This window comes from Struthio camelus, chromosome 1 (assembly GCF_040807025.1).
Source record: "Struthio camelus isolate bStrCam1 chromosome 1, bStrCam1.hap1, whole genome shotgun sequence".
In the NCBI taxonomy this organism is placed as follows: Eukaryota; Metazoa; Chordata; class Aves; order Struthioniformes; family Struthionidae; genus Struthio; species Struthio camelus.
Window position 1 is genome coordinate 102778483 of NC_090942.1, and position 27392 is coordinate 102805874.

Sequence of the window (27392 nt, forward strand, 5' to 3'; positions counted from 1 at the left end):
ATTTATTTATTCTTTTTTTTTTCTTTTAATGGGAAGCTGTTTTACCAAAAGATATTCAGTTGGTTCTAATACCTGAAATTCAGTGTTTTAAGACAATGGGTATGCTTATCGGTGATACGGTGGAACACTGAGCTGATGATATAATTGAGGCAGGTGGGAATTTAACAGTGGGCCCCTAATACAGAAAGCCTGAGACATACTTTTACCTGTGCTGCTTCTGGATATAGCAAAGGCTCTACCCAGTCATACAGTGAAATGACAGCAATGAATACTGCCATATAGTCATTCAATTTATGACAATGTTTATAGTGCATGTATTTGCATATCCTGCAGAAAATCAATAAAATCATGTAATGGGACTACATCATAATAAACTTCCTAGCTTGCTTGTGTTTGATATCACAGAATATATTTTTTTAAGTAGTGTAGGTTTTTTGAGGGGGTATGTATTTTTTAATGGGTTGCTCGTAGGTGAGTTTTTTGGTGTCTGTGTTTGTTTTTCTCTTTTGAATCTAGGAGGTGAAAACCAGGGAAGAAAGGAATTGACCTAGGAATTTAAGACAACTGTGGGGAGCAGCAAGGTGTTTTGCTTTATAAAAGAAGAGTAGGTAGGTTTCCATAATCTGAATTTACCTGATAGGCTGTTGAAATTAATGTTTATATTAAACAGTGTAAATGTGATGCCTTTTTTTAATAGCAAAAATGCTATTTAAAAAGACAAGAAGTCAGATTCAGTCCTGAAGAATATATATCATTTCTTTCTGACTTCAGAAAGTAATTTGCTTGCACCCGAATTTGAACTTGAATTTGCATTTGTGGGTAGACTGAAATCCAATTTTCCTCTTTTCCCTGGCATAGATGGGAACTGTATTGCCGGTTTATGCTTTTGGGATATACTTCCTAATGTAATTATTTTAGATATCAGCTGTAGAAACCACATTGTGGACAGCTGCTTTTACTGCATGCCGGGAGGCCAAAAGGCGATGAAACGAATGACTACTATATGTCTTTTAAAATAAAAAAAACAAAACAACAACAACAACAACCATGCTCTTATGTGACAGCACTCAACTGCAACCTTCTTTTCGTGGTGCCATCTAGAGGAGGTAACTCTTCTGGCTCTCGCTTGAAAGCGGAGGCGATACCCCTGGGAAGCCGGGCAGCCCCTGGGGCGCACGTCCCCTGCCCCAGCCCCGGGAGCTGAGCAGCCCCCCTGCTCGCCGCAGCCCTCCCTTCTGTTTTGATGTTTTGGTGGTTTCGTGATTGCTACCAATTTCCTGCAGCCAAAACATAAATTTGTCATAACTCGGCGGCGGTGAAACCTAATTGAAATAAATCAGCCGTGACCACTTAGGGCCAATGGTGGCGGTTAGCAAGGGGGTAATGGAACGGCGTAATTAGCTGCTGTTTCGCGGGGGCTCACCTGAAATTTCTGCACAGATTGGGGGCCTGCCGGATTGCTTAAGTAAGTATTTGCACGCAAACGAGGGATATTTGATCCACCTCAGTGTCAAGTGCTTCCATAACTTTAAAAATTAAAGAAGCGGGGAGTCTCAAGTGGATTTCAGTCGGCAGTTTGATTCAGATTTTATTATCAGCAATGGGTCTATAATAAGCATGAACTGTCCTCTCAGATTAGCCATGCCTCAGCAACCACCCGCTCAGCGTCTCCCTCCTCCCCTGCCTCTTGCTGGAAACGGGAGAGGCCATCTGCAGGCTTTAACTTGCTATTCAGGCTGGCTGCTCGGATTCTGGATAAAACACGGCCATACGTGCACTCGTCTTCCCACAAGATGATTTTTCTTTCCGGCTTGCAAGGATCCTCCTCTGCCCTCGTGCCCTTCGCTTCCTCCTCTGCGCGCCCTCCGTGCTCCCAAATGCACTGCCTGAGTAACGGCAATTGTGGCCCTCCGTAGACAAACGTGAAATTTAGCCTAATGATTGAGCTCTTCAATTGAAAACTAGGGGGATTTATCTCCTCCATAAATAGCAGAATGAATTGTAATGATAAGGCTTTTCAAACATAAACAAAATGCTTAGGCAGCTGCACATGCTTAATTGTTTGTTTTGCAGAAATTATACTTAGTACACGATTTCATCTGCTTTACAATTTAGCAGCTTGTAACTAGATTGATAAACATGAACTGCGTCAAATTTTAAGTGCATCCACTGGCCCAAAAAGCATTTTCTTTGTTTTGATACTTTCTGCTACACTGATAGATAAATTACCACAACGTTTAATCTCTGGTGAACCCTTTGGTAAAGTCTGGAGCTTGTTGTCTACGGTCTCTTGTTAGGTGCGTTGGGAACTTGTTACGTTGCTCACTGGGTGCACAAAAATTGTATAAGTAAAGTAGCTTAAGTGGAAGCTGGCAAAAGCATCAACAACATCCAGCTTCTGCCACAAATTCTAACAGAAGGGAGATTTATAAGTTCCCCGAAGCCAACGTCCCCGAGTCATTGTGTGGCATAAGAGGACACTTAAGTTGCACAAGCAAGGAACTCCTTCTAAATTGATTAAAACAGTAAATCTGTCAAGGAAAAGAAAATTCTAAAGTGACTTAATCCATCGCATAGCAAATGGGAAAATCTGGTTTGAAGCGATATCTAGACATATAATGCATGTTATCATTTGCAATTAAACATAACCGGAGTTAGGAACTTCCATGGCCGATGAGAGTGTTGTCAGATAGAGAAGGGTGCACGTGGACTCAGGCAAGGGATTGTCGTGCTCTTTTTTTCGCGTGGGTGCAATGCAAGGGAAAACTCTCTCTCTCTGAACCTTGTGCTGGTGCTACAAGCTAAGTAATAAAGTTTCTTTTTTTGCACCTCTAAAGTCAGTGTTTGTAAGGAGAAAGATGGAGTAGAAACACACCTATTCTCTAATAGCACTTAAAAAAAATATTTTATACAGTATAGAACAGCTGATGTGATTTAAAGATTCTGTGGGCCACTTTTGCCTCTTTGGATAGGAGCAGATTATTTACGGTAGGCAAGCTGCATTAAGAACATAGTGCAAACTGTTTGCATTGGATTTAGGAAACCTGCAAGATGATGATAGTTCTTCTTGGGGAGCAAGATAAGAGTTATGAAGAAGTGCAGAGTTCCAAAGGAACACTTACAGCTTAGGGACTATGATTATTTTAATTCAATAGTTGGACTGTTTCAAATTATTTTTGGACTAATTGAAATTGCAGACTGTGGACTTTATTTTCCATCCAACAGACTGAACTGAGAGGGGACTAGAATGCCTAGGTTGTAAGTTCTGGCTTTTCAAATCCAGATATTTTAAAGCCTGCTTTGCTACCTACCAGCTAGAAATAAAGCCTTGGTATATGGCACACCAAAAATATTTAGTAAATACAAAAATTGGGAAAATAAGTATAATCTACAGAGGATTGTAAATGTTTAACTAAGGATACAGAGTCCCTTTTACTCCCCTCACTCGAGGCGTGTGGGGGGGTGGGGGGGGAGCGTCTCTTGAAAATAAGGTGGTTCTCTGCTTCGTTTGAAGATGCCAAAGGAGGAAAACTTAGAGTTAAGGAATGAGTAAGAGGTATATTAAAATGCTTTAAAAACCAGAAAAAAGCAAAATGCCCTGGAAGTTGATATATTGCTTATGTATATTAAGACTGTTTAAAGAATGAGAAGTCAGGAGACCTGTAATATGTTGTGAAAGCTTTGTACTTGGCTTGATGCAATTATTGGTATTCTAAAATGTATTTGCTTTCAAGATACCCCGTGCAGCATGCTGAAGAACCATTAGTCATTTATCACACTAATACTCTGCTACGGCTTCGTTCGTACGGCGTCTGGACTCGAGTGGAATGGACTGGATGTTGATATAAATCCTGTTCCATTAATTTTGATTTTGTTCCTGAAGTCCTTATTTTATTTTTATTAAAAATACATGACTAGTGAGGCTGATGTTTCTTCCTACGAACTGGAACCAACCGTCTTATTTTGTTTAATTTCCAAATTAGGCAATATTTCTTTTTTTGTTATATTGTGTGTGCGCCAATGGTCTGTAAGTGTGGGGGGTTTATTTAGAAAAGCAAGGCTGGCAAGGCAAATAACATAGAGTGCCATGCCTGTCTTGCTGAACTCTCCCTGGTTTACTGCATTATTAAATATTGCATAAATTATTCAATGTCCTTTATATCAAACAAATATTTTTTTTGCAAGCAGGACTGACTGAACAAAGGGGTATTGAGTAAAACCCCCAGACAGAAATGAAATGGTGTTTGTTTCTCGCTCCTTGTAAAGAGCCGCTGCTGCTCTTTCCTTAACATCGCTCTGGCGCTAGAAGGGAAAAATGGTGACGATGACGCGAACGAGTCACTTCTTGCACGATGTTGAAACGCTCCCTTTCCGAGCCGGCCGGCGGCCGGTCCGGGTCGTGACGCTGGGGGAAAGGGCAGGCAGAGCAGCGCCGGGGGGAGGCACTGGGGCTCCCGTGTTTCGGCAGGAGTGAGCCCCTTGGTGCGAGCGTGGCCACCCTGGCCGCTCAGAGCGGGGCCGCGAGAGCAGCCGAAAAGGCGCCCCGAGTAGGGGGAGGAGGAGGCTAACGCAGCACAAGGAACAACCCTACCTATCTGGCCTATCTCCCTCAACAGGGAAAGGGCAGAGGCTATGTTTTTTCCATTTTGCCTTTTGCTCCCTTTGTGTGGGGCCTGCCTGGAGAGTCTGTGGGCACCTCGGGAGCTTTGGGGTGGGCAGGCCCCTTGTATCCACGGAGGTGACGCTCCTGAGCGGCTGTTCGTGCGTGCAAAAATACCAGCCGTTTCCAGACCTCGAAAAGGAGTGGCGCGAGAGGATCTGAAAACGGGGAAACGTGGGGAGAAGGGGGGAAAAAAGAAGTTACAGCGGAATAAAAATGCTTTTAATGTGCACGGGAGATGGCTGGCGGATAGGATTTGGGGTTTTTTTTTTTGTTTGTTTGCTTCTTTCTTCAGTTTTGTTTTGCTCCTAAAACAAAGGGGAAGGTTGCCGGCTGGAGAGCGCGTGTGGGCTCGCCGGCTCTGAGCGTGGCGTGCTCGGATTAGCCACGCTGCTCTGAGCAGTTTAAGGAGGTCCAGCAAGTCGGTGTCGCGCGCCTCCGGCCGCCGCAGCGGCGAGGCGGTGAGAAGTAAGGAAGCGGGGGCGCATCGCGACCCCTCTTTCTAGAAGGAGGGTTTGGCTCCGCGCGTGGCAGAGGTTTGCGCGTCCTCCCGCTCAGGGCAACCGGAAGGCTGTGCAGAGAGCCGGGGCGGGGAGGCTCCCGGCTTCACGGCGGGGTTGTTGCCAGTGGTGTTACTCGAGCTCCTGGCGAGTGGAGGAGTTGGCAGAGGGCGATTCCTGTGCCTCATCTGTGGAGAGCCGGAAAGGAAGCAAAGGTTTATTAAGCTGTTCTTGGCTGCCGCTGCTTCTTTCTTTTTATTTCCTTTAGAAAAGACTGTTTCAGAAAGGGCAAACCTGCGACTTTTGAGGAAAGCGGTTTATAGTTTCGCTGTTCAATACAGATTCTGTTCTCTTTTTTTTGTTGTTGTTGTTCCTTTGTTTTTTTGAATCGATTTAAGCACGCTCACGTCTTTTGTGCGCGTGCGTGTTCATTTTGCTGCGGTTTTCCTAACGGAAAAGGCGACTGACCTAGGTTTTGCTTTCAGTATCTGAAAACCCCCGGGTGGATTTGGTCGCTTGGCCCTGGCCTGCCCCACGCGACGTGCGCTATCTGTGAAAACCTTGTGTCGCGGCGCCTGTGCTGGTCGTGCCCTCGGGGGGGGGGGCAAATGAGGTGGTATTGGCACCTTGGGGGCTGTGCTGACATCCACGGTTTTTCCAGTTGTGTCCGATTAAAATAAATACTCTTGTTGCCACACACTGCTTAAATCCTCAACGAGAGGCTTGCTGTAGCTGCTTTCACCGGCCGAGCCATACTGTACAGTATTTATAATTATTGACTGTGCTGCAGCAGCATCCACTGGGCATGAGCAGGAGGCGGCAGGGAGGGGGGGGGACACCCTCCTCGGTTCGTGTCGTGCAAACGGATGAAATCCTAGTCCTGGCTCCTGAAAAGCCTGTAGCCTTAAAGCGTGGCTTTTCCTTCAGTTCACCCTTCCTCGTTAATCCTAGCTCGTAAGCGATAAGCGACAGCAGAACGCTTTTGTTGCGTCAGCCCGTGACGTTTGTATTGCTTACTGAAATCGTTTTGTGTGTGATATCCAAAGTTAGTTAATAAGGAGCGATACGAAAGGTGGCGAACGGGGGAGATCAGGGGTGGGATTTTGAGGCGGGTTCCGAACAAACAGCTCCGACGTTGCTCCTCAGGAACCTCACTGAGCATCATAAGTCTTACGGGTCTTGCTCAGCATTCAGGAAAACCAGCCTGGGGTTGTTCTAGGCTCCTAACTAGGCACCGTGGACGCCTGTAGCGTAACTCCTTACCTTGGCTGTTTTGTTCTCTGTGTGTCACTAATCTGGAATCACTATTGGCCTGGTCCTACCATGTAATTCCTGAATTTCCACCTATTCCTAGGGATTTCCAGCAGCCCTTATTCAGCTTCTACAGAGAAGAGGGGCAAATTAAGACCACGCATGACAGCAGCACATGTGGGTGTTTTTTATTTTGTTTTTTGTTTCGTTTTTCCTTGATATAGAACTCAAAAAATCCAAGTTTTCTGGACACTTGGTATTGTAGGTCCTTGTAATTTTTTTTTTTTAACCAGGAAGTAATAGAAATTGTAAAGCATTAACTACTTCCCTTTGTAAGTTAACTCCTATAATTGCTTTAGCTTTTTCTTATAGGTGAAGTTTATTCCAAATAATAGGCTGGTTTTGTATAGCATGTGTCATTACTGAGAAATACTGCAGAAACTGGCCCTTTCTATCCCAAATTTTGTTGGGTAACTTTTTCATATGGAAAGTTTTCCTTACAAGTTTCCTTTTTAAGTCTATCAGGCTGTAATTAACATTTCAAAATATTTTGAAATATAATATGCTCTTTTGTTTGTGTCATAAATTTGTGCACTTGCTCTATTTTACTTATTTCTCATGTGAGAGCATGAAAGCTCTGTGCATGTTTTGCTTTTGTTTTAATAGGGATATGATCTAAATGAGAGCCTATTGTAAATCTATGTTTTTGCATGTTAGACTAGAAAAGGTAAAGAAGGACTCCTAGCATTATATATTATAATCTACTAGTAAGGAATTTTGCTCTCTAAGCATGATGTGGTTTGACCTGTGATTTAGTTCTGTGGCTAGTGTGTACGCAGAATCGCATAGCATAATTTTATATATAAAAGCCTGTAGCTGCGCTCCTGGCAGATGAGTTTAATTGATACTCAACTTTTTTTTTTTTTTTTAAACTCTTAACAGCAATTGTAGGCGTACATCTAGAGTTCCTTTAAAAACAAAAAAGAACTCCTCCAAAAATACGTACACAAATAACCCCAACTTTCTATCTGTCGACGTCTTATTAGATTGTAAACATTCGTGGATTCTAGGTTGCTCATAGTGTTTTGGGAGTAGCCTCATGTGCTTAATAGAATATGTTGTAGAATTATGTGCTTTAAAAATAAAACCTTTTAATAGGGGAATAACTGAACACGTGGTGCAAGACAATACTCAGAAGACTTATTTCTTTGGATAACAGGAAGAAAACGTGGAAAAAATAGATTAGAAATGAATCCGTTTTGACTGCATATCACTTTTAGTTCAACACGTTTTATTCTTCCTTGTTGATGTTTATTATACACTTTATCATCTTTATTTTACTAAGAGAAGTTTTGCAGCATGTTTTCCTTTATATAAATGGAGGTGTTTTAGATTCAGCTCAAAGACCAATGGGGATTAGAAGTTATCTTCAGGAATTTGTTATAATTACGTTATATCCACATGAGCACCAAAAGAATTTAGCATGATTAATGCTATTATAAGGCATATGAGGATTAGGAATAATAGGTTGCTCCTGTTTTAAAGAGAACCAAGTACTTGTACAAGAAGAAACTCAAATATTTAAACTGCGTTTTATATAGTCAAGAAAATAGAAACAGTAGTTTTATTAACTGCTTATGCAGTTGCACTATGAGCAAGTTAATAATAACTAACGATAACTTCAAATTAATAGTGTTGCAGCTGAAGCTGAAAGCTGACAAGTGGAATAAACTTGCAGAGAGTGACGGAGCAAGTTCTCTCCTCTGTTTTTAACTAGTGCAAATTAATTGCAGTAGCTCAGACTGCGCTCCGCTTTATGTCAGAACTTATCTATTGCCGCTACGTAAAATATTACTCTTTATGTTTAAAGTCTCTTTTTGATTGTATATATTTTAAAGACAAAGCACGTGAATGTTTTCTTTCCTTGGGAACTAAAAAAGAGAAACGGATTTCAGCACCTCCTCTGCCATAAATGACCGTCAGTCAGCTTTGCACGCTGCGGCAGCCTCCGCTGTTGGGTATGGCAATATGTTATCTGGCTTTATACCGGGACTGTGAAAGGTAGAAGGATGTCTGTTACAACCCACTGCTGATGCTTTGCAAAGCTGAGCTCTGTGTTTATATGCAAGCTGAGGGTTGATTAATACTAAAATAAGATCATGTATTTAAAAAAAAAAAAAACCCTAACCCTAGTAATTTTGTGGAAATAGCGTGCATAGCAACACCAGCATGTGATATAAGATGCAGTCAAGTCTCAGGCGATATGATCAGAGTAACAATTTTATTTCTAAACATACTGCTCTAGCCCTAGTTTTCATCCCCAAGGGCAGGTTACTGTGGTCAGAGGTACTTTAAGAACTAGCCTGTGTATTATCTCGATCTGTTACTCCTGCTCTTTTACCTTACTTTTGCAAAAAATCTTCTTAAAGTAAGTATATTGTTTGAGTACAAATTGGATTTTGTCGCTATGCTTTTCTCTCTCAGCTCAGTAAGCATATAGGTAAGGAGAGCATATGTTATTCTATGACAATATTGCATTAAACTGTCCTGTATGGTATTATTTGGTATGATACTGCTCTTATTGCCTATAATTTGTGGACTCCTTGAACTTGCAAGAAATAAAATACATTTTAAAAAAGCATCTAATCCTGATAAGATATGTTTAAGTAAATATTACTGCTTTTTATGGAGTTATCATTTTAAGATAGTTGGATTTTTCCTGTGTGCATGAGAGAGAATTTAGTATGTTTAACCAAACTGATTGCTGGGGTGATTAGCATAGCTGGCTTTTATAATACCATAAAATGAAATATTGTGATTGGACTGTGCTCTTAACTCTCTTTAGTTCACTTCACTAAAAATTAGAAGTTTAGTGCTTCATTGTGCTTTACACAGCTCCACTGCCAGCTGAAGAACTGGCAGGAATATGCTTTGTGGAGACTATGAAGCACGGCTCAGAAAAATTCCTTATACAGTGGGCAATCACAGCACAAGACTACTTTTTTTTAGTTAATGGTAGTCAAACAATAGTGAAAATCATGAATGAATTTTTGCTGTGTGTGTGGATAATCATAACCTTTTCTATATTTCATTCTGATTTTTTTCCTGTAAACTTCTTTATGCTGTTTACTGATTTTTTTTTTGTTTTTTTCTTCTCCCTCCTGTTATCTGATGACAATTTAGAAAAATAATAACCTAAAGGAACACAATAGAATGGCAGCTTGTCTTTCAAGAATTATCTCATATTTTGCCTTTTATCCAGTAGATCTGTTGTTTTCATAAGTGAGTGATCAGTGGTTTTATTATAACTGGGATATAAATCTAAATTCAGTTCCTGGTGCCACAAGGTTCTTGCTTTTTTTTCCTTTTTTCCCTCTTTGTTTCCTCAATAGTCTGTGGAAAATGCTTACAGAAAAAACACCTTCAAAAGCAAAAAAAAATTTATCCTTTTCACATATGGGTTATCTAAAGAGCTTTTACAGATGAACTATGCTGAGGCAAACCCAGTCCAAGCGAGCTGCTGGCCACAGGCAGTGAGGACCGGGGTAAGCAGCCGAGGGGAAGGGAGGTGGCAACTATTTTAGCAACTTCAGCACTGGCCCAAGCGACTGCTGTTTTCAAAGTGTGCTTGTGGGCTTTTTTTTTATTTATTTGTTTGTTTTTAAGTACCTCAGAGTGGTAGTGTAAGCGCAGCATATCTGGTAGTTAATTTTGACATGGGTAGAGGATAATTCCATCTATGAAATCCATGTTATTTGCCTATATAAAAGGTAACTCTTCTAAAAAGGCACCTTCAGACTGTAAAATGAAGTTTCTATTATTTTCTTAGATTTGCTGCATGAAATATTATGACGCTAAAGAGTCTAAAAACAGTTTCTCTGGATCCTAGCTGCTTCACTTAAAAGTTTAGTGGCGATTTTCCCCGTTATGTTTGGATCTGGCATTAAAGTGCTTTGAAATTCAGTAACAGTGATCTGAAAATTGAGGTGAACAATTTTTAAGGGTGGGGGGAAAGGGGAAATCTCTTCGAGGAAATGTTTTCTCCCTGTTTGTGCATGAACTCTATAGCTGTGTGAAGCGTGTGCCGTTGACTGTGATAAATGTGTAAGCACCGTGCGCATTGCCGTTTACAGACGTTCAGAAATGCCAAATCGTGTCATACCTGGAGATGAGTTTAGACGCTTTGAGCCTAAAACGACCCTGAAGTTCTTTTGATTTATCCAATAGCTCTGCAGCCTCTTGCATCTACGTTTTTGGTTTTCCCCGTCACAAAATAATATTGAGGGGGGGGAAAAAAAAAAAGCCAATGCCTTTGAAGTGCAATGCGAGCGTCTGGCATAATCCCCTGAATCCAGGACTTTGCAAAACAGCCAAATACCCCAGAGGGACTTGGCAGTGGCATTTAAAGTGAGGGTCCAGCGGAGGATGAGAAGGGTGAGCGCTCGGCGCGCTGCATCTGCTGCTGCTGGCAGGACTCGGCCAGCGGACGCTGTATGTTTTGGTGGGTGCTGCAAGAGCGTGTGCCGTGAGACTGCCATTGCAATTGCAGAGAAGAGGGGCAGCTTTTGTACCTTTCCAACTGCTTTGTAGAGCAAAGTACTGAACCGAGGGCTCCCGTGAGTTTGTAGGTAATACTGTTCCCCATCCTATGAATTTCACCTTGCTGCCTCACCTTCACAACGTGCCAGGTGCAGCGATCGGGTTTATTTAAGCTATAGAGTTTATTGCTTTAAAAGCTGTCTTACCAACATGTAGCAATAATTTAGTAGGTGCAATATATTCACTAAACGACTTTTGTCTGGCGGTTTGGAAAATACTGGTTTAACATAGAACACCTAAATAGTGAATATTTTCTCTTTTCTCTCACTAAAAGTCTGTCACAAAGATGATAGGCGCAAACAGATGTATATGGGCAAGTACCTGGTGGCCTTTGCCACTCAATTGGTCATTGGACAAATAGGCAAAATATTCCGTGCGTCCCGACTTCAGAACAGCTACTAACTGTACCTTAATGTTGGCTAATCATTATCCTCAACCCCCGCCCCCCCCCTTTCAGATTGTTAAATATACACTTATTAAAAAAAAAAAAAAAGGGAGATTGAAGCTGTCTGAGGCTGGGGGTGAGGGGGCCTGAAATCTGCTGCTTCCACACCTCCAGCCTGGATAATGCCTGCATTTACCTAACTTGCTTCTGCGTGCGTAAGGCTCCTGCATATTTAAAGGCTGGGTATTCAGGGATTATCTGTCGTGCTTTTTCTTTTCGTTCGGATCACGCAAGGCGCGGATGCTAGCCAGATGCATAACTGGAACAGAAGGCTGGGTTTTTTGGGTTTTTTTTGTTTGTTTGTCGCCCCCGGCCCCCGTTGCATTCTTGCCTTCCCAAAAGCTTTACTAGGGCTACGCGTTGTGCTGGACCTTGCGTTCGGAGGGAGGCAACGTTACCATCCTGAGCGTGCAATTTTGTAAGTCCTGCGTCTGTAGGATCCTTGCTTGTTAACGCGCACAGGCGCCTGGCTGAAAGGCACGCTATTCTTCCCCAATCAGTCCTTAGCAGTGAAGCAGGACGTCTTGAAGGAAGACGTCTGAAAGTCAGAACAGCGTGGTGAACGATTGCCAGTAGCAAGGGAAGAAAATATTAAAATTATAATTAACATTCAAGGAAAATATGATTGCAAAGTGCCTAAAGAGGCAATGGTAGATTAAAATTTCGTGTTTGTTACATGGCAAAGATGAAAATTACATTTATTTTTCTAGGAAAATCTAGGGAAAAAAAAAAGCACCGCAGAGTGGTGCCTAGCTCCACTTAATTACCTGTTCATTACAGATTTGCTGCTCTGCTACGTAAATTATATTTCAAAACAGAATCAAACTATTATATAGCTAATTAAAAAACTCACTCTACATGTTTGCTTTTGTAATCTTGATAATCTTCTCCCCCCACACCAGGAGATTAGTAGCAGGTATGTTGGTAAAATAAGTGAATAAGAGATCAAACTGATATATCAGAGAAAAGGAGTATATTGCTGCACAGCTTAATGATGCGCTAAGTTGGGTGACACATGGACTTCCATGTCCTGTTGACTTACGGACTCTTGTTCTTAATCTAGATAATTTTAATTTTTATTTCTCAAGTTAACTTAACTGAATTGAAAAGGTTTCTTGGTCTTTTTCTTTTTTTCCTCCAATGTTAAATCCTTAATCCTATTTTAAGTACCAGCAGCATTAATGGTAGTTAATAGTAATTCCCGCATGTGTACTTTGATTCAGAAAAATCAGAGGTTTAGGGGCTGGTATCACACTCCTAGTATTCTTTGTTGCAAATTATTTGCAGATGAGGTTAATTGAGCCATCTCACTCTCTGGTTTTCGTTCTGACATGTCGGTCACAAATTGAATCATAAACCCTTACAGTAATAATCAGCACATAGCCTTTAAGGACTATCCCTGATGAAACACAGTATGAAATCAACAGTTTCTCAAAGCCTGCTCTGAATTACTGTCTGTAGCAGAGCACAGTACAGTTTGTAGCGTTACTAACAAATTATTGCTTTAGTATAAATACCTACATAATTTTATTCTATTCTAATTCATGGATATGCTAATTTTGCAGTAATTGTCCGAAGAAGATTAGCTATTTTTCTGCAAGGTTTCATTTTAGCAAATTTCTTGGCTCAATAAATTATAGGATTTTCTTACAGGTAATTGTCATGGCAAAATTGCAAAACCATTACAGAAGTTAAGTGTAGAGACTTAAATGTTGCTCCTAGGCTTTGCAGTGCCAGAAAATTAGTTTCCCTTAATCCTGTGAAAAGGTAGGTATTCAAAAGCCGTAGCGATTGCAGCAAGTAATCTTTAACTCAATGGAAAACAATATAGGTGAAGCCAAATTTGATAGTTTTATAGCCGCTCTCCCTGCATAGTACCCACCATGAAAATTTGAATGAATATACTTGTGGCTTAAAAGCACGAGAAATCTGTCTTAAAATTCAAAATGGGAAAAAGGAAGAGGAAAGTGAAATGGAGCCGGTTCGTTCCTCTTGCTAAGTATATGTCTCTGCAGACATATTTTGGGTGTGCTCACAATATACAAGTAATGTGACAAGATATACTTTGAGCTATAAAATACATAGATTTTCAGAGCTTTGGGGGGGAGGGGTAATATGGCCTCACACAAGTTATCTCGTGTATTAAATTGTGTTGTATAGCATTTACAAAGCAGAGGTCCTAACGAATCTCGTTTCGCTTGACCCCTGAAAGGAATCAACGCAGTGTGCACCGTGAATGTATGACCGTGTTGCAATATCTGTATTACTTTAAAGCGTCTTATAAGTGCTGTGCAATCTGTACAGCATGCAGCATCCATTAATGAGTGTTATAATTGAAAGAAGCAAGGTTTCTGGACAAAATGGCCTAAACTCTGCAGGCAGATTTTCTCCTGTGCAGACAGATTTTCAACATGATGCATTTAGGAACTTTGTTAGCTGTTATATTTGCATACTTTGGTATCATGTCAATTTAGATTTGTAAGAAATAAAGATGTTTCACTAAATATTCTGCAGCCCTTTTGGGGGTAAAATACCTTATTTGTAGTCTATATTACTTAAAAAAAAAAAAGTTTTTGAATTTGCAGTAGTGTAGTGTGTTATCACAGTGTGCTTTTTTTTTTCAGTGCAAGGTCAGAGAAATAAAAAAAACAATGGATGACACTTTTCAGTATAAAAGCATGAAACCAGAGTAGTTGTGTAGCACAAAAGGTGCTGGCTAATCAGCTATTCTGCATTTAAATATGGGTTTAAATGAGATTAGAAATCCAGACTGTGCAAGAGATTTCAAGTCCAGAGGTCAGAAAACATGCTAATGAGATAATAGGAAGTATTCACAAAAGCTTATCTACGTTAGAAATTTGCTTTTCCTTAAAGAAATCCTTCCACTAAAATACTTTTAGCCATATTTTTTGACCTATTAATGCTTAAATTGTATCACACTGTCTATTAGTTTAAAAATAATCTCTTAAGGGACTCTGAATGAATTATAAATCTTTTGGGGGAGGGAAGACTTCAAAACCAAAACTTTTTGAAGTTTCTTTTTTCTCCCTTCTTCTTCTTCTTCTTTTTTTATTGGATGTGTTACATTTCTTAAGTTTAATTGCATTCTCTGTTACGCTGATGTAAAGCAGAAGAAGTCTGATTCCTGCAGGGTGCTGGTGATATTTAAGTATGTGGAAAGAGAGACAACCTTACTCTCAGCTGTTTGGTACATATGCAGGAACAATAAAAGTTCATATCTTATCAACCCTCCTGAACAAGTGCTTTGAGGCTGAGTTCTTAGAGATGAAAACTTTTTTGAACTTTTCTGATGAAAGTTCTGATGAAAAATGCAATTTTATGGAAGCAAAAATTTTTTTGTAGGCAAATATGAAGCTTTTTAGTATACTCAATAACATACAGAACATAACTGACAAATGTCTTCCATTTTGACTTAATGCCGTTTCATTTCAAATTTTAAAATTACAGTTTTAAATTGAGGATTGCTTCACTTTGAAATGGTAACTTAAAAACTTGAGCTAGCTTTTCAGAACAAAACATACTTGTCTTTTTCTAATCAATCTAAAATCTTATTTTCTTTTTTGGCAAGTCTTTCAATGTGCCCTGTTAAATGTACAATACTTTTATAGGCTATCCTGTGACGAGGCACAAAAATGGATCTGCTGACCATAATCAAAGGAAGAATAGAGTGCTGCAAATGTTTGCAAAAAGCTATGGTACGGATAGCCAGGCACTTCCTCTCAGCCTGGCTTTCTCAACAGAAACGCAGTTGTCCCAGTCATGGATAACATAGAAAAATGGCAGTTTTCTACTTTCCCTTCCACTTTTTATGAAGATGTAATGTTTGTTTATGCATTGCCTGACACCATTTGAAAACAAAATTTTCCCAAGAAATTCCTTTGTGAAAATTTCTGCTACAGTTAAGGACAAAAATACTTGTCATGTAAAAAGTACTCTCCACCTGTGTGGAATATTGTTCTTTACCAGCTTAGAGGCGCAATGCCTAGGCTGAATGTGGGACCAAATGAAAGGAGTTTTGAAAGAATAGTATATAAAGCTGTTGATAAATTCATTCAGCATTGTAAATCTGTGGGGGAAAATGAATTAGTCCCAAGAAATACACAGTTGTTGCTGATCAGCTTTTAATGCAAGTAACGTAAAAGTGTTTTTTGTTGATGCTTTGGGTTTTTTCCAAAACGAGGAGGACAAAAAATGGCAAAGGGAGAAAATCTGGGTGCTGCTTGTCCACAGACCCCCCACAAGAAAGCTCTTCTGGCCAAGGCGGTGCGACGCACAGCCAGCAGTGCAGGTGCTCCAATGCTGAGCACGCAGATGCCTGCTGTTTCGGAGATCCCGCTCCCTCTCCCCAGAGCGCGGGTGAGCTGGGGGGCTCTGGGAGGTTTCCTGAAACCAGTTCCCCTCACCATAAGGCTCGTGCAGCCCCTCTGGCAGGCGGAGGGGGACGCCGAGGCAAGCAAGCCACGATATTTTCCAAAGGCCTCCCCTGCTCTTTGTCTGAGGGATGAGATGTCGTTCACAGTAGGCTCTGCACCAGTTGTGCTTTTATGAGCAATTAAATAATTAACAATGTTGACATCTAAATTATCTTTGCTTGGCATCCGAGTTAACCCCTTACTGAGACCTTTGGGAAAATTATATGTCTCTGAGCCAACGCTTCAGACTTGGGGCAGGCATTTCTGCTTCAGCTGGGTGGTTTCACATTCACATTGCCTTCCCTGCCATAACCTCCGGGGCTTTCGGAGGCGATTCTGCAGTGGATTTAGCACTTTGGTGCAACCCAGCAAGATTCTTTAATATCCAAGTCAACGAGACTGTCTGGGCGCTTCAAGAGAAACATGTCCTTAAGCAAAACACGAATCGGATCAGAGCTCTTACTGCCGTTGGGTTTGTTTGTTCCTTGACAGCATCAGGCTTTTCGTGAGAAGTAGTGCCCATTAAAGAAATACTTAGGCTGTTTTGTTTGACTCTAGTCTATACCAGAAAGTTTAGTACTTTAGTGTTGTTGTTGTTTCAGTCTCTCTCTTTCATCAGAAAAATGGAAGCGGGGTTATGTTCAGCTACAACCAGGGCAGCATCTCTTTGTGTATCCCTGAACCTGAGAAAAAAACTTCTTCCCTGTGAGGGTGACAGAGCACTGGAACAGGTTGCCCAGAGAGGCGGTGGAGTCTCCTTCCCTGGAGATTTTCAAAACCCGTCTGGATGTGATCCTGGGAAATAGGCTCTAGGTGACCCTGCTGGAGCAGGGAGGTTGGACTAGATGATCTCCAGAGGTCCCTTCCAACCTCAGCCGTTCTGTGATTTCCACAGATCCTCTTTCATTTAGCCCTTGGATTACCAAAAAGAACCCTTGCAGCTGGAGTATCAAATGGTGTTCGTATATCAGCTCACTTGTTTTTTTACATCTTCTTAACTGATGAAAGTAATGTAGTCTCTATTGTTTCAGTACACCTTAAATGTTAAAAATAGTGTTGTGATCAGGTCAAATCACAGCTTGCGCCCTGATAGGAGCTTAAAGAAAAGAAATCCTTCCCTCAGCTTTTCTCAGCCATTTATCTCAGCAGTGCAGGCTATTATCAGGAAATAAACTCAGATCCAATTAGCTTTATCACTTAATTAGAGGCACATTTTCAGATCTATTCTTTAGTGACCTCAGTGCTATTGAAATGAAAATATTTAACTTCTGAAGAAACTCTGTAAGTTCACACCTCTCCATTCATTAAATTTTGCTGTTTGATGCCAGTCAGCCCGTTGTGCATTTGACTTTAGAAATAATAATATGATAAACATGGCTGGGGTAGATGATGCCATTTTCAGCTCCAGGGATTTTATTTATTCATTCTCTCTTTCTCTGTCACATACATGCACACACCTCATTTTGAAGACTAGAAAAAGCACTCTGGAAGAACCATCTAGGTTATTTGGAAGAAAAAATGGGTGAAACCTTGAGGATTCTTGGAAAATCTTGCTATCCATCAAGATAGGCTGAATAACTGTGTTTTACTATTTTTAAAGAATAATTGGCTTTTTAGTTGTGAAGTATGCAGTTGTTAGCTTCTTCCTTTCTTTCTTAAGTAAATGCTGGGTGCTACAGAGCTTGGAAACCTCCAACCTTGTGTGCTGGAGCCATTTTCCCAGGCAGTGCTTTTTCCAGCTTGTGTCCTGAGGAAATTAGATTTATTCAGTTGCTTTCTCTGTTCCATCCAGTCTGTCTCTTCTCTCCTCTGAAATAATTTTGAAATTCATTGTCCAGTTTTAATCAAACTTGAAAATGAAACTGAAGTCTCGAAAATAAGTAAGTTTCCTAATAGATGGCCAGGAACAGGAGGGAAATTTCCAAAATAATGCTCCAAATGAGGGGAAAATGAGCTTAACTCGGCAAGTCCACCCAGCAGCTGCTGGCTGGCTGCTCTGCAGGTGTGTAGCTGCTCTGGCTGTGATAGCGCGGGGAGGTTTTACATTCGTTGCGGCCAGGGAGGCAAAGCAGCCGTCAAGAAAGCTCAGAAAACTCAGGGAACTATTTTTTCACATATACAGCTGTGCTAAAACCGCAATTGTTTTGTTCTCAGAGCTGCTGCAATCAGTGTAGAAAAGCTGAGCTTGCTGAGCTGTGCTCCCTCCAGGAGATTTCAGTTTTTTGGAGCTTGTTCATTTTCTTTCATGTGTTTTACGCTTTCTGTGAAACCCCTACTATCTTCTGGTGGCTGGAGAAAAGTGACTCAAACACAGCATGAGGGTCATTCCTCCAGAATGGGAGACAGAGCCCTTGTATTTTAGGGAAGAAAACTGAGGGGCCTTTCCACTTACAGAGGTATTTCTCTCCCGTTACTCCACCAGCAGGAGATAAAAGCTGAAGTCCCTATGCCCAACTCCTCATTTAATTCCATAATTTAAAAATCTACCTTACTCTTTCAGTACTTTTCTCTTTCTCTCTCTGAGTGCTCTAACAATTTCTTCTTCCGTGGAACTTTTATACAGGAGCGATGTTTTTATGATAGGGTGGTTTTGAATATTTCCCCATATTTTTTTCCCATTTTGGAAGGGGGAGGGGGTGTGCACATGTGGGCTGTTTATGTACGTGGGCTGTTTTTTTGTTTTTGTTAGTAGCTTTTTTTTCGGGGGGGGGGGGGGGGACTACTATTTGCAATGGACATTAAAAAGATGTCTGACATTCACCTGGTAGCTGGTGCCTCTTAATACTTTAAAAAGTGGGACTCAGATTTCCCTGTAGATACTTTTCACTGGGGATTTAAGGTGACAGGAACTAGAAAAATAATTGGGTTGATGGAGGAAGGTGTGGTTGTGAAGAAGACAGAGCTCCTGCAGTTGTGGCTTATTTCACAGGCGTCCTCTGCTCCCTCGTGCTGAACCCAGTTGATGCCCCATGTTAAGTCAGTATAGCTTTGCTCAGTCTTTTAAATCCATGTGTATACCTGTCATCTCTCCTTGATGTGATATGATGAATGTTTTAGTTTCTAGTAAAAGTTTTTGCTGAATGTTTTGTGTCTATTTGTTCTGTTTGTTTTTTATTGGGCGGTAGAGAAAAGAAATAATAAAGAAGGCTGCGCAGAATTCTTTATTTAGAAATTGCTTTTTGAGATTTGCATTCATAATTATTCTGGAACCGTGGATGTATTCCAGGGCAGATTAGCATCTGCTGGTGAGAGTTTAGGAGAATTAACCCTGTCATGATTAATTATGGAATGGTATCTCAAATCAAATCAAATTTGACCCACTCTCTGTTGTTGTTGTTGTTGTTGGAGCTGTGATTTGGGCATGGATTGAGGGCCAGCAATGTCTGGCTTCTAATCCAGGCTTTCATGCTGGCCAGGCTTGACCTATTGCTCCTTCCTGTTGTACTACTTTTCTCCTTCTTAGCATAGGAATGACACTACTTACCTTTCCTGATATGTGTTGCTATGGTTAGTTAATATTTGTAACCTCTTTGAAATCTTTGTGGAAGGACTTGGAGGCTCAAAACTATTGATTTTCCAGCATTGCAAGTATACATTTTGTTTCTCACATTTTAGGAAGCATATTATAACCAGCATTCCGTTATTGCTTTCAACTTTTATACAGACTGACTCAAAAAGCTCAGACCTTTGGTTTCAGTATTTTGACTGTATATTATATTAGGCTTTGAGATTTATCAATAAGATAACTTTTAAATGTAATTTATTTTGTTAAATACAATGGAAGAAAAAGTATGTTGCTACATGTTCTGCATATTTTAAAAGAATACACTACACAGCAAAAAAGGACTTTTCTCAGTTAAGTTAAATTAAGGGCTAATGAGAGCAGTGCTGTCTCAGTTAATCTGCAGTTTGCTTCTACTACATCATCCTTTTCTATTTTGTCTAAAAACACAGTTAGTCAAAAAAACTTTGGCTCTTCTTTATCTTTAACCAGTCCGTTCTTCTGCAGGGGGTATTTCACTAGTTGTAATTTCATTCTGAATATTAGAGGCTGTTCATTCATCCCTTGGGACTTTATAATTTTCCCTTTTCTGTCATCCATGTGTTGTACCTATCCCCAGAAGATTCAGTCCTCAGCACTGTGGAAGTGGGAACCATCTTCATATATGTGTTACCGCAGGCCCTTTAGGGGAAGGGTGACAAGTACGTTTTGCATGTGAATGTATGAGCAAAGTCGGTGTTCAAGTGAGGGAGAGAGTAGCAAGCTGGGGTGAATAATTCACTGAGCAATTAGGAGACCGTGAGGGCTGAAAGATGAGTCAATGCTGTGTGTTATTTTCCCCAGCCTTTGAAAGGAGCACCTGGGAGCCCTGGCACCATTCCTGGCCAGGTCATGTTTGTCCGGTCGCTACGCCATCCATCTTGCAGTTATATAATCCAGTTTACAAAAAGGAAGTGAAATGTTTTAGCTGGTTTCCTAAGGAAATGAGGCTTAAGCAGTCATTCCACATGCCAAATTTGACAGCGTTTTGTGGAAGTCAGCATCTGGGATGTGAAGAGAGACTAAATTAACGTGCCCAGTGGGAAAAAAAGCAAGGACAACTGATCTGTTTGGCAGCAGCCATCAGCCCGATCTATATGCAGAAGGCTCGACTGGTCGCAGCACATACTGTTCTTTGCCAGAGCCAGCAAGCCCAAAATTTTAGTTAGAAGTCATTGAAGAAAAGGTAAGAGTATGGTAGAGGTGATAGGAATATGCAGAAGGGAGCTGGGATTATGGCAGTCACAGAAAGGATGGGACAGGGCAGAGAAACATAAGGTTAGGCTAGGAGATGTAAAAAGGACCTAATGATGTTGTGGTGGGGAAGTCATAGAAGACCTGAGACAGAAATCCATAGAAAACTAGTTTTCCATAGTTCTACTTATTGTAGGCCAGTGCACTTTGCTGTCCTGGGACATCATGAAGAAATAGGTGAATTGAGATCACTAGTAGGAGATAATGCTTCTATGTTTATAGGCCAACTGAGAGGAGAAATTTTTTCTCAATAATGTTTTGGCCTATTGCTAGTAGGAGCATGGTTCAGAGTGCATGAGGTCGTTTTCCAAGTTAGTGTGACACCTGATGCAAACAACCTTTCTATAGCTAGAAATGTAATCCTAATCTGCGATCTCAGGTCTGTCTGTTTTAACTGTGCACCTTATCCTTCCTCCCCAAAGCACTGTTTGTTGCAGTATCAGCATGATTTATGAATGTATTTAAGTATTTCAGCCACAAGAATTTCAGAAAGAAGAGGAATTTGGCCTGAGGCAGGGAGGGAAGACTGGTAAATTGGATTGGTTAGGGGACCATGTGCAAGTCATGTACAATGAAATACATGGCCCTGGTAAAAAAAAAAAAAAAAAAAAAAAAAAAAAAAGATGATGTAAAGGAGAAGTGAGAAATCGGGGCTTTGTGGAGCAGAAATAGTCAAAATGAGATAGATGAATGTTTCTTGGATGGAGAGGGAATGGGAATGAGAATACTGATGGCCCAGAAGGGCCTGAACAGGTAGTTGAAATACGCTGCTGAACATGGAGAACCAGCCAGGGAGCAGGCCTGATATTTCCCTTGTTTTCTTTTCTTGTGGGGTGAGAGAAACAAATCTATTGAAGTACGAGAACATGTTTAAGTACCTTTTGAATGTTTTCTGTTAATGACTCTCCTGGTAGTCCTTCAAAATCCATAAGCCTGTTGGTTTAAAGAGCTTTTTTTATTAGCACACTCTGCTTAATCACTTTCTGTTGTTTTTCTTCATAAAGAAAAAAAAAAGTATGAATAAGGAAAAGGTTGGTCTTGCTAAAGGGAAGTGAATTTGCCAGCTACAGAGGAGATATATTAATCTGAAATATGAGCTGTCAGTTCTATGGCAATACTGAACATCCCAATAAGACCAGACTGCCATGCACATTCCTGCTGTTACAGAAAAATAAGGACTCTTCCTATTAGCTTTGTGCGATTGGAATGTGCAGCTCTTCAAGCCATTCACCATAAAAGCGAGGCAGTTTAGATGTAATGCTGAATAAAAAAGAAGGAATAAGCTAGAGGTGAAGTCCATGTGCAACCTATTAAATTAGCCATGATTTAGACTACGTTCTCAAATTTTACACACTAAAATGTCTAACCTTAGACATGCAATGTAATCAGCAGGTCCCCAAACGTGTAATAATGTTCTTCTTAGGGTTCTTCTTCTTGTTTGCACAGCTGCCAGATGGTGTATGGCATATCCCATTTCACCACATTATTATTATTTCTGTCTAAAGGTTGGTGAGGGCTACAAGCTGGACGGGATATTTCACACTTGAAGGTCGTCTGTGAGTTTGATCCATATATTAACAAAGACTGAATCTTTGCAAAGCCCCAGGCTGTGCAAGTAGTTTTTGTTTACGAAAACTGTAAGTTCTTTGGGGCAGATAATCTTAATGCCTGTCCATACAGCTACTAATGTGCTTAGTATAGCACCTACCTTTCTCATCTTCTTGGTCTTCCTAGAAAAATCCTTCTAATCAAGTTGCTTCTTTTTCCTTCATCCAATAAAAATACACTGTGGTCACAGGCATCTTAAACTTGCTTTCGACCCTTCCACATCTTAATGCTACCCACTTTCTCCTTCACCTCTAAATTCCTAAAATGACCTCTCCATGACTGCTGTCTGCAGCTCTTGCCCTTCAGTTTCACCTTATATCCTTTCCAAATTGACTCTTTTCTTGCATAGTACACTGGAACTGCTCTGTATGCCATGTTTCTGGCATGTTTCTTCAATGCGCATTTTAGGGCAATCACTTAATCTTTTGTCTCCATCCCTCCCCCGTGAGAGATCACCTTCTGGTAACTGAGACCTGTTGCTTGTATGTCATCTTTGACTTAACTCTCACTCTTGACTACTCACAGAAACAGTGGCTAAATTTTGATCCCAGGAACCTATGTGCAGGCAGCCATAACCTAGCATCTTTTACCTGTTCTTGATTGCTGTCATTGTGCTTGGCTCGTATGAAATGACATCGCTAAAATAATTGTGCTGACATGTCATGCTGCTTAATATTAACTCTTTGTGTCAATGGTTCTCCTTTCATCTCCTTAGATGATTGCAGCCTCTGGCTATGTACTAGTATGTGTGTATTTTCTAAAATAAGTCCTTTTCTATGGCCTATGGGTTTGGAGACATATGGGATAGTCAAAGTGCACAGGATCAGAGACCTAAACTCTGACTAGCTAAATCTAGAGTCTGCTCTTCCTAGGATTCAGGAGGGAACGAATGACTTGTGCTGTGGAAATCAGCATTGCAATGTTGCTGCCTTCTGTTCCTGTCTATGTTATACCTGCTTTTTATAATTTTTGGGGAGTTCGTTCTATGTTTCTGTGCCTTGGTTGTTTTCCTGCATAACTGGGAGAATAGTAATTAGTAAAGTTGTGGAGCTAGGCTCAGGTGTGCTCAGTGAGTTGCTTCCACACTACAGTCATAACCATGACAGAAAATCCTAAAAGAAGGAATAAGCAATGTTTACAGCTTTTTATAGATGATTTGCACAGTCCTTCACTGCTGTGTGTGCGTATCTGTTTTCATAGTCAAAAGCATTCTCGGCAAAGGTGATCTATGAAAGAAGAAAATATCCCAGCTGATTATGTATTACAGCTTTTGTCATCGGGGATTCAAAAACTGAACTCCACTATAAAGCAATCAGTTGCACAGAATTTAGCCAACTCTACTGGGAAAGAAAGACTGCAGCTATTAAAGTATGTGTTCAGTAAATTATACTTGGGGGGGGAGAGTTTTTATATCGTACATTATGTCTCAGTTTCTGCATGATCAGTGTTGTTGTTTGTGCACCAGCTGGAGAAAGTAACTTTTCAAAGAGTTAGAAAATAGGAAAGAACAGGATATCTTACAGCGACCAATTTCTAGTAAGTAATGAAAAAAGTGGCAAGAAGTGGATTCAGTATTGAGTGGGTTGAGGCTCATCCATCAGCATGTAAGGCTGATTTCACCCATCTTCAATTTCTTGTACAGATGCATGTCACTGCCACTATTAAGCTAAAAGCATCTTACTTCATCTGGTTGTTGTCATCAGATTTCAATAATTCTCCAAAGACAGGTATCTCATTTGCATCTGTAGGACAAAAGAGCATGTGATGCTTTGTGATACGTGTGGGCGTGTATACTGATGATGAAATAATATCACTATTTAGTACAACTTATTTGTAGTTAGAAAGTTTGGGTCAATTTTTTATCTGGTATCAATTCTACAACTTTGGAGTACTTTTAAAAATTCTGATGGGATTAGCCTTTAACTTCATGTGTTTCACCCTCTTTTGTGTTTATGCGTTTGACAGAACTGTACAGTTTGAATCTCATAATATGAGCTAAAATTTAACAGTCAAAACTGTTGACCTTCCCACCTTCCCAGTTCTTTCAATAAATACTTATCTCCAAGTTTCCAGATAACTGCACCAGATTATCTAAGCATAGTGCCTGATGCTGAGCCATAACTAAGTTACTAGGAAATCTTAATTCATATTTTGGGGACAAAAATGGCTTTATATCAAAACAGAAACTTCTGTTAGTAGCATGGTTGTTTCACTAGTTGCCTCAGTGAAGATGTGCATGTTCAGCTTCAGGCGCTTTCAACCTTTCACTACAAACTTGCACTACAGTTTGATGATTGTAGCCATCCTGGGCAAGGCCAGGGAGCAAATTAATGTGTACAGCAGAAGAACATAAATGAACAGAAAATCCTAAAAGAAGCCCACATGAAAAGGCTTTCAGTTGTGTTTGTTTATTTGTTGGTCATATGTTAATGTCAAGCATTCTCATGAAATTACTACTGCAGCTGTTGAAATTACCAAGTGGTAATGAGAGAGGGCAAGAATGGACAGGACTCGAGGGGACTTCTGCATTTATGGTCCCTCTGGCACAAGGTTGAGGTGTGGCTGCAGGGTAAGTCGAAAGATCGGCTGCTTCTCCTGCTTCTCTTGTGTTTCTTTGCTTCTGTTTGAATCAGATAAACATGCAATCGTATCATCATAGAAACTTTTAAGTTGGAATGGACAGTTTGGTCTTGCTTTAACCTTTCTCTTTCAGTATTGTTAAATTGTCACATTGTACTAGCAGGAGAAAACAAATAGGAACATATTAGGTAATGGCTGAGCTATTGTGCTGTGAATTTAAACTAATATAAAATTTGACTTCCAGATAATGCCAAAAATTATCGACGTTTGTGCACTCTTTGTGCTAAGTTAATATGGATGTGCAACGTTTAAAGGCACAAATTATCTCCAAGTAAGATTTAGGTTTATCTTGTACAGCATTAGCACTGAAATGCACAGTTAGAACAAACACAAATTGATTCATATTATGTTTTTTTCCCCTCAGTCAATAAGACTTGTGTTCATTAAAGAGATGTTATGTTAGCTTTCTGCTATTTTACAACAAACAATTCAAGCTTTAATTCGAGATCAGAGGAAGAAAAGAAGTTATATGTTGACATGATGGATCTTTAAAAGCAGTGTTCATTTGAACCCTATTCAAGACAAAATTCATAGACATAAGAGTGTTATTGATCATTTTTGCATCATAGAAAGAACTCAGAGCTCTGGATGGACCCTTGCAAAGAGTGTGTGCAGGGCCTAGCATGTCATCTGTCTGCATTTTTTTTCTTCTTTTCTTGCAGTTGAATTGTAAGTCCTAGTTTGAAAGCTGTACAGAGCTAAAAATGCAAGACTGTAACCATATCTGCAATTACTTTTTTGTGCTTGTGTACTTTCCAGTTAATGTTTGTTTCTGTTAGAAAATGCTCAGTCAGTAAATCAAAGCGCTTTATTGGAATGTGGGACTCGGGGGGCTTGCGCAGATAGTTGCCCTGGAGGACTGAACCTAAAGGCAATATTTCATGGCTATTTTAGGAGGAGCATCTGAAACAGTGTACGTGGGCAGTGAGGAAGGACAAGGGATTCTGCAGCCATCCCATCTCATAACTTCCATGATAATGTGAAGCGCCACATGAACAGGGTGCAGGACCCACAGAGCAGGAGCTTAGAGGGAGAAAAAAACTTCTGCTCCCTGTTCATAGAGCCTTATTTTCAAAATCACTGATTGTTCTCCATCAGATTGAATAGTACTGCAGTACTTAGCTATATCATAATATTTCTTTAGTATTATGAATGACTTAAATGGTATTGCCCATCATTACAAGAAATAAAACTATTGTTGACCATAGAATTTTCCCTGGAAGTGATGGAAGAGATGGACGATGACCTTAGGTATGTACATGTGTACGTGTAGATATTGTATTACTTGCCAGGATGGAGTATTGAAGGGTTTTTTTTCCCCTAATTGCAATTACATCTATCTTGCTCATGCCTGAATAGAATTCAATAACGTAACCTTGGCTATTCCCTTCTGGGCTCAGGTTGGGAGAAAGCATTAATTTATTTTTGTTTTTTCTTTCTTCAGAAATGCGATTTTTTTGAAGGAGCTGTGGTCTCTGATTTTGCAGGGTTCTCAGCTTGAATTTCATTAATCTATGTATTCAGAAAACATATGCATCAGAATCGCATTTTCAGCCATTACTATCATACAGCACTACAGCTTGATGGAGAGATGCAAAAGGTAGGGCTGAGGAGAAAATATCCTTTGTACAAGAAGAATTAACTCTGGAACCTTACGATAAGAAAATTTTCTTAAATTATTGCACTATATGATATCGTGTGTTAAAGAGCTTTGAAAGTTCTTGCTGTGAGGCTGGATGTGAAAGGAGCTGCATATGCCTGCAAGATATTAAAAGTAGTTTAGTAGAGAAGTATGAAGATTATACATTCCTCCTTATAATGATCTAGGATATACAGCTGAAGTCTTCCTTCCATATATTCACAGAATCAGAATAAGATTTGGAGGGGGGAAGAAGTTTGAGAGTTTTTCTAATTAGTTTGTTTTTAATGGCAAATTTGCTGTTCCTCATCAATAGCTTTCAGATGTAAGTTCAAGTGCAACTTGCATGCATTGAATTTAAGGATATATCAAAAGGTCTGTTTCCATCCTTCAAAGGTTGGATTTTGCACAAGTCTGCTCTGCTGAAACTAAGCTTGAAACTTTTCTTTTACTTTCTCGGAGCACTCAAAATGTCAACAAATCTAAACAAAAAAAAGTATTGTAATGACTAATAAATGACATAAATAAAATTCTCCCTGAATTTGTTAGTCCTGCAACAAAACCTGATGTTTGTGACTCCAGGTGAACTTTAGAGGAATACCTTGCTTTACTTAAAAACTACTCAGTTTACCTAGTCAGTGCATACCTTGTTTAAAGAAAAAAAAATGCCTAACAGAAAATGTTACTATTCTGGGGAATATATATTTACTTTGAAATGCTTCTTAACAGTTGAAAAATCTACTCTAAACTTTTTTTTAAATGATTTTTATCACCAGGAATGTTTCCAGCTGGTATAGGAGGTAATAGGAGGTGTTGCTTTAC

General features: G+C 40.1%; 1 long non-coding RNA gene across 2 annotated transcripts in view; it reads left to right on the plus strand.

Annotated features, from left to right (window-relative positions):
- Positions 1–8717: 8717 nt before the first annotated feature.
- Positions 8718–27392, plus strand: part of LOC104144203 (uncharacterized) — an 87607-nt gene continuing 68932 nt past the window's right edge. For both annotated transcript variants that reach the window (XR_694075.2, XR_694077.2), the window contains exon 1: positions 8718–8839. This is a non-coding gene — a long non-coding RNA (uncharacterized lncRNA). The remainder of the gene's footprint in view (positions 8840–27392) is intronic.